This window comes from Zootoca vivipara, chromosome 4 (assembly GCF_963506605.1).
Source record: "Zootoca vivipara chromosome 4, rZooViv1.1, whole genome shotgun sequence".
NCBI classification, from domain to species: Eukaryota; Metazoa; Chordata; class Lepidosauria; order Squamata; family Lacertidae; genus Zootoca; species Zootoca vivipara.
In genome coordinates, this window is record NC_083279.1 from 55,284,412 (window position 1) to 55,292,048 (window position 7,637).

Genomic DNA, 7,637 nt, shown 5'->3' on the forward strand with positions numbered 1-7,637 from the left:
ATGGGTTCCAATTGTGTATACATCTTTTTTGATTTCACATGAGTGTCAGCAACAGTTGCTACACATGAGATAGCACTCTCCTTGTTGGGAGAATAATAGAATCATAGACTTATAGGGTATCATCTAGCCCCAAACCCTGCAATGCAGAAATCTTTTGCCCAACCTGAAGCTAGAACCCACAACCTTGAGATTAAGAGTCTCATCCTCTACCGACTGAGCTATCCCACTGGACCTCACCTGTCTAAGAAACGTGACTTAACGTTGCCACAAAGTCAAATAGTTGTCATTTTTGTCTTTTCTCCATGAGCCCTGGCCTGTCACAATCTTTGATAGGCTGAATTGATGAGCCATATACAATCCAAGTCAACCACCAACACTTGGCAGCATTTCTTCAGCTGTGTTGCCTTCTTCCAAGTTTCGAGGGATGTATCCAACAAAGTTCATTGCCCTGTTAAACATAATTGGTTTAACTGACACTGAAATGTGAATATCTCTGTATTGGTGAAAAGGTTTAACGGGGAGATTCCATTGAAGCTGAAGAACAGCAAGAAGAGCTCTCTCAGAGCTTTGATGAGTCAATAATTAACTTATTGTTGTTTTCTGCTAGCTAACATGTGAGTGTTGTAACCTTGGATCAGGTGTTTAAGGTAAAGGTAAAGGACCATTAGGTCCAATCACGGATGACACTGGGGTTGCGGCGCTCATCTCGCTTTACTGGCCAAGGGAGCCGGCGTACAGCTTCCGGGTCATGTGGCCAGCATGACTAAGCTGGTTCTGGCAAACCAGAGCAGTGCACAGAAACGCCGTTTACCTTCCCGCTGGAGTGGTACCTATTTATCTACTTGCACTTTGATGTGCTTTCGAACTGCTAGGTTGGCAGGGGCAGGGACCAAGCAACGGGAGCTCACCCCGTCACAGGGATTTGAACCGCCGACCTTCTAATCAGCAAGCCCTAAGCTCTGTGGCTTAACCCATAGCACCACCCGTGTCCCGGTGTTTAAGGTACTGAGTTGCAAATTCACCATTTTGCAATGGTGGTGGATGGCTCTTTGTTCTCTCTGTTGAGTGAGGATGTAAATAAAGCTCTCCCAGAAGCTGCACAGCAATAGGCAAGCTAAGGCAGCCTGGAGTGGGGGAGAGAGGCAACGTTTTGATTTTTGGAGTTATCTTTTATTACTAAGAAGCCGAGCCTGTGCCAGACAGCACAATATATCTTATGGATATTTTGGAGGTATCCTTTACTCTATTTTGTTATGGTTTTGAAGAGTTTTGTAAGAAAATTGTGAATATTTTCATGGGTCTGGACAATGCTTAATTCAAAAAGTAACTGGATTTTTTAATGCATCCAGTCACTTTAAACTGTGCAGTATTAATATCTGCAATATACCCTCCCTCTCCTGAAGCAGATTTGAGGGGTGCAGTGGATGAATGAGAGAAGGAGAGGGAGAGGAAGTGCCATTACATGAGCAGAAGTTATACCATAAGCCAAATTACTTTGCTGGATTCAACCCTGGACAGAGCCGTCTTTCCTATTGGGCTTACTGGCATGTTGCGCCAGGGTGCTGGACTCTCAGGCGCGCCCCAGCGAGTGGGGGAGCTGCCTCCCCTTTCCCTGCATGACCAGGTGTGCAGCTTCCTTCCCAAGCCTCCGCGGGAGGAGAGCGATCCCCGCAGAGGCTTGGGGAAAGGTCGACAACTCTGGGAAAGGGGGGGGGCAGAGGGATCTTCGAACCATGGTACCAGATATGCTTAAAATGGCCCTGACTCTAGATTACCACTATGGCAGGAAGGGGGGGGGAGAGAGAGAGCTGTCATCTGTTTATTGCCTTAGAGTGAAAGTCAGCTATTCACCTTGCAGTATAAAATTCACATGGATTCTTGTCTGAATGTTAAACTCACCTTTGAATCAAGCGGCATATGTTAGAAGCAACATATTCTAATCTGGCAGAAAGAAGGCTAAAACATTTCTAAGTAAAAACTAGGCTACTGTACATTTTGTTGACGGCGATGATGCCCACTGACCTCAAGGGGGTAGGGGAGGATACTTTAAAATACTTTAATAGTGCATTATCCAGTTTCTAGGAGTAATATATGTTTTGTTTTTAAAAAGTCTGTGGTTCATTTCAATCATACACACGCACCTTTACAAACATATCCAGCTTAGCTCTGGATAGATGGTGAATATATAACTGCTGATTTGTAATATCCAATAGAATTATTATAATAGTATGCTTGGATGGTTTTATATTTTGAGTTTACTTGTAGCAAGTTTTTTTAAAAAAACAAACAAACACTCCCCAAAACAAAGTGTGCATATTCAATATATCTGCATTAATATTGAAGACTCCCTGTTTAATTTTCTATGCAGTTGCTCCAAATGGCACACTACCAGAAAAAAAAATCTTATTGAATGTGTTTATTTATTCACATTCATATTGCAATATGAATAGCACTTTACATAATAGCCAAAAAAAACCAGAGCTCCCTTCCCAAGGAACGTAACACTCAAAAGCTTAATTGGAGAAGAGAAGGAAAGGTAACAAAGACTGATATAAAAAGGTAAAAAGGATCTTTCCACACTTACCATTTATATTGGTATAGCTACTGTTGATCCATTGTTCTTAAGTGTGAAGTTGTACAGTAGCTGGTTGTCAGTCACATTATGCTGTTATTGTTGCTTTGTTGTTTAGTCGTGTCCGACTCTTCGTGACCCCATGGACCATAGCACACCAGGCACGCCTGTCTTCCACTGCCACTTATAATAAATAATTTTCTTATTTATATTTATATGCTGCCCATCTGACTGGGTTGCCCCAGCCACTCTGGGCAGCTCCCAACAAAATATTTCAAACACAATAAAACATCAAAAATTGAAAACTTCCCTATACACCACTGTCTTCAGAAATTATTATTACTCTGGGCAGCTCCCAACAAAATATTTCAAACACAATAAAACATCAAAAATTGAAAACTTCCCTATACACCACTGTCTTCAGAAATTATTATTATTAATATTATTAATAATAATATGAGAATTAGTTGGATTTTCTTTTCGCTAATGGCAGGTACCATAAACCAAAAGAATCTGCTGGAGCGTATGACAGCACATTGTAGAATAATACCTGATAATACAGGTATTTGGATATGCTTGAATAAATGTAAATTAGATAATATTCTATTGTAAAGAGATTGATTAATGCAGAAGTAAAATAAAACAATCATTTCAGTGCATGTCACATCTTTATTAATAGCTATTGAATTTTTTACAATGAACTTCACATCACATTAGCAGTGACAAAAATAAATACATCTCAAATACATCTCAGAAAGCAACTGTTGGGTGACAGCTCTATAGCTGGCATCTCCTTTTCCATTTTAAAGAAATCTATGTCCGTACAATATTGCAACCCCCTGCAATTGAAATGACACTTTGCACAGACAAGGATAGCATAGAATCATAGAGGGGACCCCATGGGTCACGTAGTCCAACCCCCTGCAATGCAGGAATCTCGACTAAAGCATCCTTGGTTGTTTTGACAGGTTGCCTTCAACTGCTGGGAGCATGGATGGGGAAGCAGAAAGCAGTAAATGGTTAGGGTATTCACGGTGCTTTTTTCTTCAGGTGGTACTCAAGGGTACACAGTACCAGCACGGTTTTTGTTTTTGTTTTGGTTAAAAAGTGTGACACTTACCGTAACAACTTCATGGTGAATACTTGCACCTGTTTTCTTCTAGGGGGGGGGGGAAGCTCTAGGTTTCACCATGCCTTTCACTCACTTTTCAATATCCTTTTCAGCCTAAGGAACACACAATCCCTCACATGCAACTTTCTGGGGGCTGCATGTCAGTGTTGGGCATGACCAAAGGCAAAAAGTAGGTGGCACAATGAAAAATGACTCTGCCTTTTGTACAGGAAGTGGCATACCAGTCACACAAAAGTCCAAAGTTTCTACACTCGCATCTCTCTCCTTTCCCCATTCAGTTTTGTCAACAATAATCCTCCTCACACGGTAGGCATAGGCAAACTCGGCCCTCCAGATGTTTTGGGACTACAACTCCCATCATCCCTGACCACTGGTCCTGTTAGCTAGGGATGATGGGAGTTGTAGTCCCAAAAACTTCTGGAGGGCCGAGTTTGCCTATGCCTGTCGCATGGCAAACTACTTTAGAATCTGAAGTAACTTTCAAAGCTTATTTTTGTCATGGGAAGAGTGTGTATGTTAAACATGAACGGGGGGGGGGAGTGACATTTTTGATCACGTTTAAAGTAATACTTTGGATCTAGACACAGATTGTTAACATCTGTCTATGGAAATCTGTGAGAATGAACTTCTTCAGCACAAGTGACATTTAATCTAGAGTTCAGTGCCCTAGGAATCCATGTGGGTTACTCTACAGAAATAGGTTTAGAACTGGAAGAACAGCTCCGTATTTTAACTCTCTAGACTTACAATGTATAGTACCGATTTTATTCCATTCAGTGGTGGATTAATTTTATATTCACTTCAGTGAATGGACCATTAAATCCGTTATACCATTTATGGCTAGACTGAACATATAGAGAGGAATTCAGAATGAGGTATTAGTGAAATAGCCTCAGTCTGGATTTATTTTCCCATATCCATTTTTCTCTAGGTGCTCTTTTATCCATTTTGCCTGAATGTGAAGTTCAGCTTACCAAAGCAGGCAAAGCCTGCCAGTCGCTCTAGACTTTAAAGTCTCCCCCCCCCCTTTTTAATAAATCCATTTCAAGGATTAGTCAGTGGAGAATGCACAGCATCTTGTGCCTTACCTTAGACTGAATGTTTCTTTTGTTACTCGCTCAGCTGGCACCACCTTTGATTTTTAAAATACTCCAGAAAAGCTGCACCTGAAAAAAAAATCAAAACATTGCTTTCACTAACTGCAATCATTTCAAATTCTGTGAAGTGGTGGGGAAAGGTGTTCATCTCGCCAACCTACAATCTGCAGAGATTTCAATTGGAAGAATTCCAACTGTGGTCGTATGAAGTTACTTTTTAAAAAGATAGTTCAACTAGCCAACCAAAAGCACTGTTCTCTCTCTTCTCAGCGCTGACCCTTCAGGTGAGAGCAGCCTTGATTGTGAATGGTCAAAGCGCCCGAAGAAGCCTTTGAAAGTTCTGCTAGGTCATGCCTTGGGTGCCCTACCAACCACAGATCTGGAGGAGTTCTTTCCTTGCATGGAATACATGGTGTCACATTATATATGACTAGTGGGTTGTCTCTTAAGAACACGTCTAAGCTGTGTTAAACTGAAACGATAAGGCAGAACTGTAGAGCAAGTTCTGAGTTAGTGAGCAGGTTTTCAAATGAAACGTGCTCATCACACAATGTTCCAAAGCCCAACCTCAACCTGATACCTTCCAAATCTTTCAACTTCAACTCCCATCATCCCTTACTGTTATCCATGCTAGCTGGAGAAGATGGGCATTGTAATCCAAACTGTAGGTACCATGTTGAAGAAGGCTGTCATACAGATATGCTTGACCTACAGCTGTTTCTGCCCGGCACCCGAATGAGCAGATAATTATATGGCTAGACATGCTGCTCTGATGCACGACACTCAACCGTACGACAACAATCTATTGTTTGAAAACTATCCATACATCTTGTACATATATCATTTGCTGCTTGTACAAAAGCTTAGAAATTGTGACTGGCAGTCTTTCTTAAACACTCTCTCTACAATGCCTCAATACATGCACAATGCTGACTTCTTTCAGTATTTTAATGCTACCTTTCAGGTACCCCTCTCAAACCACCTCACTAAAACAAAGTATAAACAGTTTACAAATCACACACACACACACAAAAGTTTGAAACTAAAATAGAAGCAAACCCAGAGCAGCAATCAGAAAAGGTAATATTAAATAACAAGCAGTGATTTATTTTATTTTATTTTTTAAAATCTAGCCCTGCAAGTTTAAAATAAAGCAGGGTTTGGAACAAAAATGTTTTTCAAGCCCGTTTAATAACAATGGACAATCCCAGCTGTAGACTACACAATCCAACATTACCTCACACAAGTGCAAAGTATACAGTGCTGGTAACTGTAATGACACCTCTGTGAGTTTTTGCCACAGATGTCTCTCAGCGCCCTGCATGACCTCATAAGTTATCAAAGCCTGAATCAAATTCAGAAATTTTATTGACTAAATATTCACTAATGAAAATTTTAGTATTCATCCTTATCTACTGACACACTTTACAATAGCTTGACATCTCAAAGGCACCTTTGGTAATGGGATTTTATTCAGCCTAATTTGTTCAAAAATCATTATCTATGCAAAACTTCCTTGTTCTGCTGCTAGTGTCATTGCTTCAGACAAAGAGAACAACCTTAGAATTCTAGGATGTATTGTATTACATGCCTTATCTAGTCTCAACAAACTGCTTGCATATATTAAAATATAATAGTGTAAATGTTAGCAGGGTGGGGAACAGTTAGTTAGTCTGTCTAATTATTTCACCCTATTCCCATTTCATTAGGTAAAATGACTTGGAGGCTTTTTAATTATGCAGTTACACTTCTGGGAAAATAGCACTCAATCAGTTTTACAAACAAACAAACAAACAAAAAACAAAGGCAATGATTACCATAATATTTTGTAAATGAAAAGAGGGATTCTCCTTTGCAGGAGCACGTGGATGGAACAGAGTCTACCTGTCAGGAAGAGGGCTTGGGGGTGTGACCTGGAGGAAAGTGGGTGGTCAGTGAGATCAACACTATTCAGAATAAATCCACTAACACAAATTAATAGAGTGCAGTCAGAATGGGCAATGCAAGAAATGGAGCTAAAACAGATTCAGTTCAATGGGCACACATAAATAATATATCAATTAAAAATTATACCTTTGGAAGATACAGCAATCCCTCATTTTACTCACGGGTTCAGTTTGAAGGGTTATGTGCATACGTGAAGATCATGCATAGTCAAACTCTTGAAGCCTAGCAGGTGGAAGGGAGAACAGCACCAGCAATCCCAGAGCAGGTGCAATGAATGAGCTTTGGCCCCACAAGCAAGGCAGAGAGCTAAAAATATCTTTTTACACCACCAGCAGCAGCAGGCAGGGGTGGGGTGGGATTAGCATTGCAAAATAAAGCTGCAATCCTATACCCACTCACCTCAGAGTAAGCCTCAATAAAGTTAACGGGACTTACTTCTAAGCCGATGTGCATAGGACTGTGCTATAAAGGAATTACATGGTAGTTTATAATTTGAAAGTTGCTACTGATCGCAGTACGGAAAAGCCATATTTAGTCATTGTTTTTATTGCGACAGTTCAGAACAAAGTGTAGCTGGCATGTCAGATTTTTGAATGGAAAAGGGAAGCCAAAATAATTTCTTGTGGTCCGGTGGGTCTTTATTGAATATATCAACAAGGAACATTTACATCTTTTCCCCCACACCAGTTTCACAAATGAATCTCTCCATGAATAATCCATTGCCTTCTGTTTATTATGAGATATGTATTGCATACACTCTTACTGTACATTGCATTGTCAGCTATTCTACAGCTCTGTAATAGTAATGCTCCTGCTCTGCTTGATGTTTTGCTGCATCTTATTTCCATGTGAAGACCCCCAACTCCACTCCAAAATAAATCACACAGGA

The 7,637-nt window shown here is 40.5% G+C and overlaps 1 long non-coding RNA gene across 1 annotated transcript; it reads right to left on the minus strand.

Moving 5' to 3' along the window:
- Positions 1 to 260: 260 nt before the first annotated feature.
- LOC132591959 (uncharacterized) lies at positions 261 to 7,006 on the minus strand. The gene is made up of 4 exons (XR_009557417.1): positions 6,875 to 7,006; positions 4,793 to 4,870; positions 2,585 to 2,755; positions 261 to 448 (listed from the first exon to the last, which is right to left on the minus strand). It is a non-coding gene; the product is annotated as an uncharacterized LOC132591959 (long non-coding RNA).
- Between the last annotated feature and the right edge of the window lie 631 nt (positions 7,007 to 7,637).